The 11,924-nt window shown below is 37.4% G+C and overlaps 1 long non-coding RNA gene across 1 annotated transcript in view; it reads right to left on the bottom strand.

Annotated features, from left to right (window-relative positions):
• Positions 1–268: 268 nt before the first annotated feature.
• LOC134492277 (uncharacterized) overlaps positions 269–11,924 on the bottom strand; it is a 40,463-nt gene continuing 28,807 nt past the window's right edge. The window contains exons 2-3 of the long non-coding RNA XR_010067417.1: positions 2,106–2,239; positions 269–312 (exon numbers count right to left, since the gene is read on the bottom strand). This is a non-coding gene — a long non-coding RNA (uncharacterized LOC134492277). The remainder of the gene's footprint in view (positions 313–2,105; positions 2,240–11,924) is intronic.

Below are 11,924 nucleotides of genomic sequence, written 5' to 3'. Positions count from 1 at the left end.
CTGCTATGTGAGACCAACTATAAAGTTATTTCTAGGCTACTATATTAACACAGTCCCACAGTTAGGTGGCTTGGTGAGACCTGGGAACCATGGCCTTTGATCAGTAGCATACAAGTGGCTCCCCATAAAGATGCAGACCTCAATAGTAAATTTATAAGTAGGGTAACTGGGTGTATTTCTTTGGGATAAAAAAAAGGAAACCAAAATAAAAAAACTCAGAATGGGATTGTACTTAGAGTTCCAGAGATATACCTGTAGATGAATAAAATTTCCAGCAGCTGGCTGCCCTGCATGGTTTCTTACCCTACAAAGCTGGAGAAAAATGAAAAATGTGAGAACATATGCAAAATTTGCATTGCTTAAGAGTTGGGGGTGGGGGTAGTAATCAAGCTTTGGTCCAGTTAGGCCAGTAATGCTGGTAGCAGTGCTATAGGATTTCAGGCAGCAATTTTTCTAGACCTGCAAGATTTCTAGAATCAAATCTAGTACCTTCAGCATGCAAAATATTATATTCTTCCCTTTATTAAAATAACAGTGCAGAATTTAGTTTGGGCTGTTTGGGTTCTGGGTTTTAATTTTTTTTAATAGCGCAGAATGCAACAACCTTAGTTGTTAGCTATCATACAATGCTTGATCACTTGAAGACCAAACAAGAGAAGATGTAAGATTTGTCTGATAGCTCTCCCAAGCCACTGACATTCCTGTGTTGGGTGAGAATTATGGTTTCCCCAATCACAATTACAGCTATCAGAGAAAATATGTGAATAATTGTCTTTTCCCCAACAAGACAAATAATGGTTATGGTAATAAGATTCCTCATATTTTTCAGTGAAATTGTAAGCATACAAAGGAAAATCTTCTAGACTCAACTATATTGTCACCTCCCATGCTCCAAACCTAGCATGTATTTTATTTTCCAAGTGCCTGCTCACAGGAGATATAATTAAGGACAAGCTTCACTACAGTAGTTGAACCTTCTATCTTGTTCATGTTCAAAACAATACAAAATCAGGATGTTTAAACCAGGCTGAAAAACCTATAATGGTCTGGTCTGCATATAACACTAAGCCATAATAGATGAATTTGTGTATCACACTACATAAAACACAGTGTGACTTAGCATTATATGTGATCTAAGCCATTGCCATTTATAGAGAACGGGAAAATCTCAAACTCAAATCAGAATACAACAATCATTCTCTTATCACCATCCTGTGTAGCAGCTAGAATCACACACTGTAGTGATTCTCAGACTTTAAAAGTAAATCTAAACATCCATTGGATACCACTTTAGAATGAAATGCTGATGCAAAAGAACAATAAAGCAGATTCTTTGGGGAATAATATTCAAGCAGCAAATAATAACTCCCATATCAAAAGAACTCAAGAGGAGTCTCAGGAGCACCTCTCATTGCCTCCAGAGTATCTTTTTATGAGAGATTGCACAAGTGCTGACATTAGTGCTAATAGTGGCCGCATGGTCAGGTAATGTCACCTCGCACTATATAGAATATTTGTCTTCTAAGCACTCCTGGGTGTCTCATTTAACTTCAAGCATGAGTGGAGGTAACTGATAGAAAAAGGTTACTTGTCCAAGGTGTTGAAGATGCAACAAATAAAGTGATCTAATCATGTATGCAGAGGTAACTTTGTTCTATTATCTAATTAGCACTGGGAATAGATACAGTAATGCTTATTCATTATTTTGTATCATAACCAAATAAGTGCTTACAGATTCTGCCAGTGATTGTAATATTAAGGCAGTTAGTCAATCTCCTACTGGCCCTCCATTTTTAGGAGCTGACTGCTGTGACTTTCAAGAAGATGCTCTAACAGAATGGATTAATCATAGAATGGAAGTCCAGGTTCTTGAACTCTAAGGAAATGCTTTGTGAACTCAGCATTTGATGAAGGTGACACCTGAGAACTAAAGATCTCCTGTTCATTTTATAGCAGATTTGCTTAAAATATTTGAGATGAAAATGATCTGCAGTTAGTGCAAAATGAATTGATGTTGAAGCAGTCATTCAGCTTCAGCGTATAGGACCTAAGAGAGTCCCAGTGGTCATAGGGTTATAGAAAAGCTGTATCTCTTTCTTCCTTACCATATTATCTGTTCATCGTAAACTTGGGTAGGCAAGGTTCTCTTGAGGCAAGAGTTGGTAGGCAAAGTTCTTCAGCTGTTGTGGAGGAATTCATGCTGAACTGATTGCCTACAGCAGATTATAATCATCATGTCCTGAAATGGGAGAAAAAGGAACAACAAAATAAATCTAATAACAGCTTTTCCTTGCAGTGCTCTGGAGCTACAATATAGCCCTATCTCTGTAAAACAGGGGTGGGAACCCAAGGTATGAATACGGTTCTCAGGTCCCAATGTGTGGTCATTGAGCACCCCAAGATTGCAGCACCAAAATTCAGTAATAAAATAGCCAGTTTTGGTGGGTGGTATGATTTTTAACATTTTTTTCATTAAATATTTCATTTTGCCCACACAGGGGAATCACTATAGCATGAAACATGCCTCCTAGTGACCAATAGGTGAATAAAAATATGGAAAAAATGCAACCCCAAGTCTGAGAAAACTTGTCCACTATTGCTGTAATAGACAAATAAAGATGGATCTCTATATAACTTATTTCTGAATTGCCATGGAACAACTAGGTAGCAGTGCATCTTTGTCAACATTGTAAACCATATGTGAGACCTCTAGGCATGTCATTATTTTTGGGAGAGAGGCATGGAGTTCCTCTCCAGAGTAAACCTACTCCAAATAAGCAGAAGTGGAGAAAACAGCCTCAGAATGTCTGAAGAGATGAACTGTCATTCAACAGGAATAACAGCCAACAACTCTGCAACTATTAATAAGACTGGGAGGATGCTCAGGGAGAGAAAAGATCTTAAAGCCCTTGGCCCACACAACTCATGGCTGGTGGGGACCAAGGAGAACATGGGCAATTATTCAGCCTCTGTAAATCACCATTAAAAGCTGGAAAGCCTCCACAAAGACCATCAACTGTTACTTTTGGTTTTCCTTTCCAAAGCCAACCTACCTACCTCTTCAAATAAGCAAAAACAGCACATGTATAACATCCACAGGCTGCTCAGCCATTAGCAATGAAACTTTTTATGAGAGGACACTATAGAAACAACTGATAGATGAGAATGTAGAGTCCTTTTCCATTAATGCACAACATGATTTCGCATGAAATTAGTGTCACAAACTCTCCTTGTTATCCATTATTGTTGTTATTGTTGATCTTACTACTTTTCTTTGACTAAGTGCATTGGAAATCTGTAATGACTTTTCCCTAACGAATAGCCAATGTCAGTAGTTTATTAGTAGAGTAGTTATAACTATATATTCTTTTTGCTACACAAGGATTAATTTTATGTTGGGATAATTTTAAAAATATTGTTGAATCTTCTGTTTGGATCCTAAAGGCAAACAAATTACCATAGTTAGTGTTGGCAATATCCTCCAAGCTCCAATCCAATTAATTTAAAGCATTTCACAGGCTGTACACCATGTCAGTAGTACCTACTTCTAATGCTTGGCATTTTTCTTCTTCTGAAAAATTAATTTGATGACTATGTTAAAGTAATAATCACCTAATTTCCACAAATGGTCTCCTGGTACACCCCACTCAGAACTTGTTTCTCCTGGGAGATACAGTGGGATCCAAGTAGATTATTTATGGATTTGTAGCTAATTTAATTAATTTTAGATGGAAAGCATTCAATTTTACAGATGATTGCTGTCTGCTCGGCTGCACAACAGGGGCCACATACAGCAGTCAATGACTTTTTTTCAGTCTTTTCCTATGATGTATGAGGCCATAAAATCTGGATTAATAAAGTCACCTTGAAAGAATGCTTGCCTTTGGTTTAAAAGCTTTTCATGATTTACATTGCCCTAGAATTTTGAATTCCTTATATCTAATATAGCAAGCACATTAAACACTCATATAATGTCCATGTTCATGCTGTCTCTTTAAAGTAGCAAAATGGTGTAAAAAATGCCAGAAAAAAATACTGTCTCTCTATATGAAAGATTTATTGGCTCTCATAACTGCATACTTCTAGTTTGCTCCATTTTGAACTCCCTTCTGCATCTTTCCTGTCAAAAGTCAAAAACTGCTAGCTGGACAGAACTTCACTGAAACAGGTCTATCTCTCTGACTGCATTATGCTGCTTTTCTTTTCCCCCTGTTTTATTGAGACATTTGTTTTGTGGACTTGATCCAGTCTTCGTTAAGGACTCCTGAGCCAAACTTTATTTTTGTGAGACAGTGAGCATGCTTTTAAATCTCCTAAATAGAAATCAATGGGACTGAGATTTGCTGAACTTTGGATGGATGGTGTTAAGCCATATCATGATCCTCTTAGGGAATAGAAGCTTTACAAGAGCTGTACTGTTAGAACAAAAAGAGCTACTTTGCAAAGTTCACTTCCACAGTGAGATACATGTAATTTTTAAACATTGCAAAACACTAATTTGATTTTAATATTATATTTTTACTTGGAACAAGGAAACTGTCTTATACTAGGACAGCACATCTATTTTGTCCTGTGTTGTTTGCTCAGAGTGACAACCTCTTTCAAGAATTTCAGGGATGAAACATAACCCATTTCCTGAAATCTTTTTAATGGGAGATTCCTAAACTATGTTGGGCTCCAAGTCATCGTATCTGTCATGAGTAAGGATGGCGAGCAGGGGGCTCTCACCCAGACTGTCAAGCGCATGCATAGCACTGAGGAACTGTTCAGCCATTCAAAGAGACACAGATCGGGACCGCCTTAACCTTTGGGGTTTATATGGCTGGGTTTTCCCACGCTTTCTCAGTTTGTTAGGATTCTTGTTAAGTATTACTAATAAATATTAGAGACCAAGTCCTCGCCTCAGTGTGTTTCCTGGTAATCAGGACAGTATCCTTGATTAGGGATATGGAAGTCAATATACTGTATGTTTAGTGCATTTTCAAATTATATTAAGATACAATCACAATCTGCCAGTTGTGTCCACAACTTTAAAATGCAGTTTTTGTATGCAATTTTTCCTTGTTTATGTAACTTCTCTGAAAACACTTCTTTCTGATGTGAATTTCCCTGATGTCCTTGTTCATTTTAGAAATTTCTTCTTTGTTTCAAAGTAAAATTTCTCAATGTAAGATATATTATTATCTTTCTCCATATAACTTTTCCCAGGTGCATTTCTTACAATCTTTTTGTCTAGGTTTTTAACCAAAGGTAGACTGGTACTAGTAGATTCCTTTGGTATTGTCCTCTCATGTCATAGCAAAGACCATTTGGGTGGATTTTTCAAAAGTGATCTTTATAAAAAATCAATGATGTGCTTCTTTTATATCACTAACAATTGGCTATGTTGACTAGGATGATGGGATTTGAAATCCAACATCTGGAGCCCCCAAATTTGGAAAAGCTAATTTAACAACTGCTAGTCCATCCTGGCAGATCTTGAAAAGCCTCCTTAGCATCCTAGTTAATACTTGGATGAAGGACAACAAAGAAATACTGTGTGCCAGACTGGGAAGTCTAAAAAAAATGGGGGGAAAATCAGTGGCAAACCACTTCCGACTTGTTGCCAAGGAAACTATATAGATATGTCCATAAAGTCACCAGAAGTCAAACTCAACCTGAAGTGGTTGAAATTAGTTGAGAATTGAAACTTTAAAAAAATTAGTTGAGAAATGGAACTTAAAGAAGTTAGTAGAAGGAAAATAGTGATCTGTCTACATTAAATGGGGTAAGGCCTTTGTGTGCTCATATTAGCAAATAGTAGACTCTGAGTAATGTTCTTTTTTCTTTTTTTTCCTTTTTATATTTTTCCAATCTGATGATTTATTTGTTAAAACATTTAAGGAACAAAATTAGTAACAACATAAAAAAAAGAGAGAAGGTAAAAAGAGACATAGTGGATGAAGTATAAAATATCAGTAAATAAACAAAAGATTTACAATTATCATAAACTTTAAAATTAATTAATTAAATGTACAGAACTAGGTTTAATATATCATCTTAAGAAATAATTAATAACACTCTAACCATAATATTAATATTGATATTACCACTATTTGTCTTTGTTCCAAAAATAGATGCACTTAATCATGTAAATGGAAAGAAAAGGAAAAAGGAAAGAAAAAAAAGAAAGAAAAAACAAAGAAAATAAATAAATCATTACATTATATTACATTACATTACATTAAAAAGGAGAAAAAGCAGCAAAATACAATATTTTACTTCTCCATTTTAATAGCAACTTCCATATACATCCCAGTAGGTGGTCTTGGTTGTATAAGCGTTTCACATTCTGTCACTGTCTTAGAAACCCTTCTTCTTTATTAAGGTTTCATCCAGCAATCTGTAAATACATCAACCATAGTAAATTTCAGCCTTCACTGAGTGTTGTTCTTAATACATGATAAAATCAAAAGAAATAAGGCTTCAGATTGAAAGGGAATGTCAGATTTAGAAATGCACAAACTTTTCTTGTAACATGCAGTTCATGAAGAATGAAGGAAGGATGAAGAGGCAAAGAAATTGCTAAATGGAGCTGAATGAAGATGAATAAATCTGCTACTCTGAATTCACAAATATCCCTGAAGCTAAGGCTACCATATCTGGGTTGTAAAAATCCAGAGACAGTTAAATGGCAGCAAAGAGATAGTGTTTTCTCTATATCTTTGCTTCCATCAAGTGGTCCTCTTGATTTTTTCCCAGTTATGGTAGATTTACTCAAAATCAGGTTACGGTTGATCTGGGGGTATATATTAATTGTTGGATAGAGTGATGGTATCTGTAGCACAGCGCAAACTTTTTGAAAGGATGAGACCACAATAAAGTAATTACTCTTTCCTGGATATATACAGCCAGGATATAAATCTAATAAGTAAATAAGTAAACCAGCCAGAATCTAACTAGACCTGTCCTGATAGGATGTGTAGGGCTCATTCTCATGTTCATCAGACTGTAGTATGAACATGCCCTGGTAGCCATTTTTATATGACATGTCTTCTTTATGTTGCCTTCATCTTGTTCTCAGGCCCTAATGGAGGCTGCTTTAAGTTGTATTTAACTATTCTAGTTTTAAAGTAGTGTTTTCCTACTTGTGAGTGTAATTTAATTCAGAACACTTGGGTATGAAATCTATCCATGCACTGATTTCATCAAGATGCAGTGCAGAGGGAGAGAAGAAAATTAGGACTATCCATTGCTTCCCCTGAGAAACCAGTTGCTTTGGGCTCCCCACAACAATTACCTAGCCAGAACCAGTTCCATTATGCTTGCTTTTCTCCTGTGGGAATCAACAGTGATTAGCCTTGATGGCAGTGTGACTGCCTCTGAAGGCCATCTGCTGACTGGTGGGTTCCTTGTACAGTTGGCTGGTCACTGTGAGAACAGACTGCAGGAGTAGATGAGCCAGGGGTCCAGTCCAGCAGGGCACTCCTTATATGTTCTTAGGTTCTCCCCAACTTCTTCCTTGTGTATCTTGTCTCCTACATTGTAATCATGAGGGAAGGACTGTTTTAGTATTGATACTTATCAACCATTTTGGGTAACATGTTTTGCTTAAAAATGGTTAATATTACTTTAATAAACTTATGGGAAATATATGGCAAATATTCCTCTTTATGTGATAATCTTTCACAGTAGTTTTGTAGCACATTAATGAACAGGAATGTCAGGAAATCATTAACAATTGGAAATCAGCAAACCATACAAGGGAATGGTTACTTATTTAGGGCTCTTCCACCCAGCAGCCTTGAGCTGCTATGGTAGCCTCCTGTGCTGAAATCAGTGGTTTAAGAAACTGCTACTCAGATTTCAACCCATGCTTTGGCAATGGTGCTGGCCAGGTGCTCAGAACAGCTCCTGATTGATGGATTTCCCTCAGCTTTACCCTTCAGCCAGGAAAACAGCCCCTATCACTTTTCTTTCTACTGGGTGAGTTTTTGAAGACATGGTTTCCATTGATGTACTTTTTATGTGAGCCCCCCTCAGTTGATTCCCCCTTGTACTTGACTACTTCCTCTACATCATGGTGGGAAAAAAAGGCTGCTTTCCTACAGAGAGAGTGGTGAGCTGAGGGTTGTATCCTTCATTCAAGCCCTTTCAGAGTGACTGCTGAAGCAGTTAGCAGGTTATGCAAAAGAGCCCTTAGATACCCCGTTCCTCTGGGGTGTCACTGGGCAGGTCAGGAAATGGGAAGATCAGAACTTGAAATTAGCAGAGTGAGGAGGATCTAAACTAAGAGAAACAGAGGCAGGACAGGACAACCAAGATAAGAGACACAGGAGAAAAGATAGGGAAGAATGTGGAGGGCATATGAAAGGAAAGTGCAGCTGACAGTGATGGTCTTCCCAGTGACTGAAAGAAGGCTAATTTTAAGAACTTTGCTAGTCCTGGATCTGATCCTGTTCCTGCTGAAACAGGAATTTCAGTGAAGGCTTGTTCAATGGTAAATAAATTACTAACTGTGAAAATGAATAAAAATGTTCACTGTAGCTAAATTGTAGCCTCCTCAAGGATATTGCATCTCTCTTCATGTTGCATGGAGAAAGTAGGAGACATTCTGTAGCCCAGCTGAGAAAGTAGGAGACATTTTTGTAGCCTAGCTGAGCTATTAATGGTTTCTAGTTGGAAGATGCCATTTAAGACATTGGGTCCAACCTCCCAGCTTTGGGATTTCAAGTCTTGTTATCTCTGATCCTCCTTATGATTTCTGGATTCACATTCTCAAGGAGACTTTTACAGATGTTCAACTGAATGAGCTGAAGCTCCATTCTGACAATGCTGAACAATGCTTTCCTTGCCACAATCAGAAAATGCTAGCAGCTGCTGTGGGTCAAATCCCTAATTTGCAATCCAAGTCCTTTCAGGCAAGACAGTAGCACCAGATCCACTCAGAATTATTGGGCAGCAAAGTGTCAGGAAGGAAGCATTCCTTCCATTTTACAGTTTCCAACCAATTGCTTCAAGATTTTAATTCTTTTTTTGTTTTACTATTAAAATGGTATCATTTTTGTTACCAGCTCTCTTTTCTTCTCCTTAGCTGAAATCATAATAATCCGATTTATTGTCACAGGATAGAACTACAGTGCCAGCAAAACTGCAATTTATTCATCAAGCTAAGGAAGCTGCTCTTAGACAAAAAACATTGGATTTTTTTTCCTCTTTGCAACTGACTGGAAATGTGTATCTCTTGCTGCTTTGGGAAAGCAGTATATCTAAGGGCTTATCATTACAGACTGAAAGCCAAGGAGAGGGATCTAGAGTTTATTTATTTGATTTTTATAGCCACCCATCTCAGAGTCACTTGCTGAGATGGATGGCTACAGTAATCGAATAAATAAATAAATAAATCTTAGAGGAGGGGAAATTCTCTCCAGATCCCTGAAGAAAGAGATACAGCTAATGCTTCAGAAACAACATATAAACATAATCTTTTAAAATATAATAGTTAAGAAAAGTAGAAAGACAAAATAGTACAGATCTACTGTAATCTTTATTTGAATAATAAAACCATAGAATCTTAGAGTTGGAAGGGGCCATTTAAGTCCAACTCCCTATTCAGTGAAAGGATCCAAATTAAAGCATCCCAACCAGATGGTTGTCTTGTCTCTACCTCAACAGATCCAGTGAATAACAGCCACCGCCTCTTGAGGTGATTCGTTCCCCTGTAAAATAGCTCCTATTGTTATGAAGCTCACCCCCAATGTTCAGTTGGGGTGTGCCACCTTGTATCTTAAAACCATTTTTCCATGACCTGAACGGGTCTTGAAACAGCTATTTGAAGAATGCTATCATGCCCTCTGCTTAGTTTTCTTTCTCAAGTCTAAAGATATCCAGTTCCTTACATTTCTCTTTGGAGATCTTAATTTCTATTTCTCTGATCATCTTTGTCTGGATCATCTCTGAACTGTTCCAGGTTTTCCACATATTTCTTAAACTGTGATGCCCAGAACAGGACCCAGTATTAGAGATGGGGTATGGCCAATGCAGAATAAAGTGGAATGTTTACTTTTCATGATTTGGAAATTATATCCTAAAATTCTATTTGCCTTTTTTGTAGCTATTTTGCATTATTGGTTCATACTGGTGTAAAGGTGTTGGACTAGGATTGGGAAACTCAGTTTCAATACACTCTCAGCCCTGTAAGTCATTAGGTGATTTTGGGCTAATCATACTCTCTCAATCCAACCAATCCCAGAGTTGTTGTGTGGAAAACATTAGAGGAAAGGTGCTACGTACATCACCATAAACTCCTGGATGGAAAATGGGATATAAATGTAATAAATCTACTATGCCAAGATCATTTTTACAAGTACCACTGTGAAGCTAGATATCCCCCATCCTACAACTTGGATTTTTAAAAAAAAATATTTTCTATCCCACCTTTATTATTTTTATAAATAACTCAAGGAAGGGAACATACCTATTACTCCTTCCTCCTCCTATTTTCCCCACAACAACAACCCTGTGAGGTGAGTTGGGCTGAGAGAAAGGGACTGGCCCAAGGTCACCCAGCTGGCTCTTCATGCCTCAGGTGGGACTAGAACTCATGGTCTCCTGGTTTCTAGCCCAGCACCTTAACCACTAGACCAAACTGGCTCCCATGGTTTTTTTAATTTATTCCTCAAATTTATATACAGTAGCTGCCCATCTCGCAAATGTGACTTCTTGATTCCTAATTTAAGATCTTTGTGCATATACTCATTCTATTTCTTTCAACTCATTTCTCCAAGTTATCAAGTTAATTTTGAGTCCTATTTACATCTTCTGTCCCGAGTGCTCTTAACGTCTTCATCCAAATCATTAATAAAAATATAGACGAGCCAAAGACCTGGGACTGATTTTGGTAGCAGCCTATTTGATACCTCTCTCCAGTTTGATGAGCGCTATTCAGAAGCACTCTCTGAGTATGATTTTCAAGCCAGCTACACATCCATTTAATTATCATTCCATCCAGCCCACACTTAACTAGCACAGAATAATTGCTCTGGCAAAACTAAGTTGCCCTAATAATTTAGAAACAACAGCAGCAGTAAAAACACCACCACATCATCATCACAATAATTCATTATTTTGAAAGTTATTGCATGGTTAGTGACCATAGAAACTCATAGCTCAAGAGCCTTCTGTGCTTGACAAATGCCACACTCCCATGCCCTCTATAGTATCAGCTGTTTTATGCAGAATTCTTTGTTTTGGCTGAGTATTTTCTCTTTCAAGAAACAGTCCTGGTTACTAGAGAAGATACAAATCAAGAAGGAAAGGAACTTGCATGTATATCCCAACAGAAAGTTTTGGAAACATAAGGAGGATACATATATGTATGTCTTCTAATGAACAGGATACCAAATACTTTCCAAAAGAACTTTTTGAAGGTTCTTTTTGAAGACCAAATATAGAATGTACAATAACAATTGCATTTAGAGATGGGAAAACAAGTTGTAAAAGGCAGCAACAACTCTTACAAATGATACAGTAGAGTTTGCTGGTGTTTCCATAAGGAAAATGTCGAGATAACCTTGCCTGAATCCCCCAGTCCATTTGCTAGAATCTGTATTTAGCAGAATAGACATGTGTGAGTAGAACCAAGGTCATTAAGAGTATGTAGAGAGGAATGCTGAAGGTCCAAAAGAACAAGTAGGATTCATTAAGGCAGTTACAGGCTCTGACAGAAAACCTGCATTTTCTTAATGATCTGTCTTCACAGCTGAAGAGGAGAAGAGAAGAGTTCTTCCTGTAAGAAGCAGTGAAGCTTACGAGTCTTGTAGTCAGAGGAAAACAGGGCAGAGATAACAAGGGCCAAATTTGGAATCTCTTGTTTGATGTCTCTACTTTTGATGCTCCCAGTGATCAAAGGATGAAAGAGATGGTGCTTCTGAAGCCTTCAACAG

Source organism: Candoia aspera, chromosome 2 (genome assembly GCF_035149785.1).
Source record: "Candoia aspera isolate rCanAsp1 chromosome 2, rCanAsp1.hap2, whole genome shotgun sequence".
Classification (NCBI taxonomy): domain Eukaryota; kingdom Metazoa; phylum Chordata; class Lepidosauria; order Squamata; family Boidae; genus Candoia; species Candoia aspera.
This window is presented reverse-complemented; position numbering and strand designations above follow the sequence as displayed.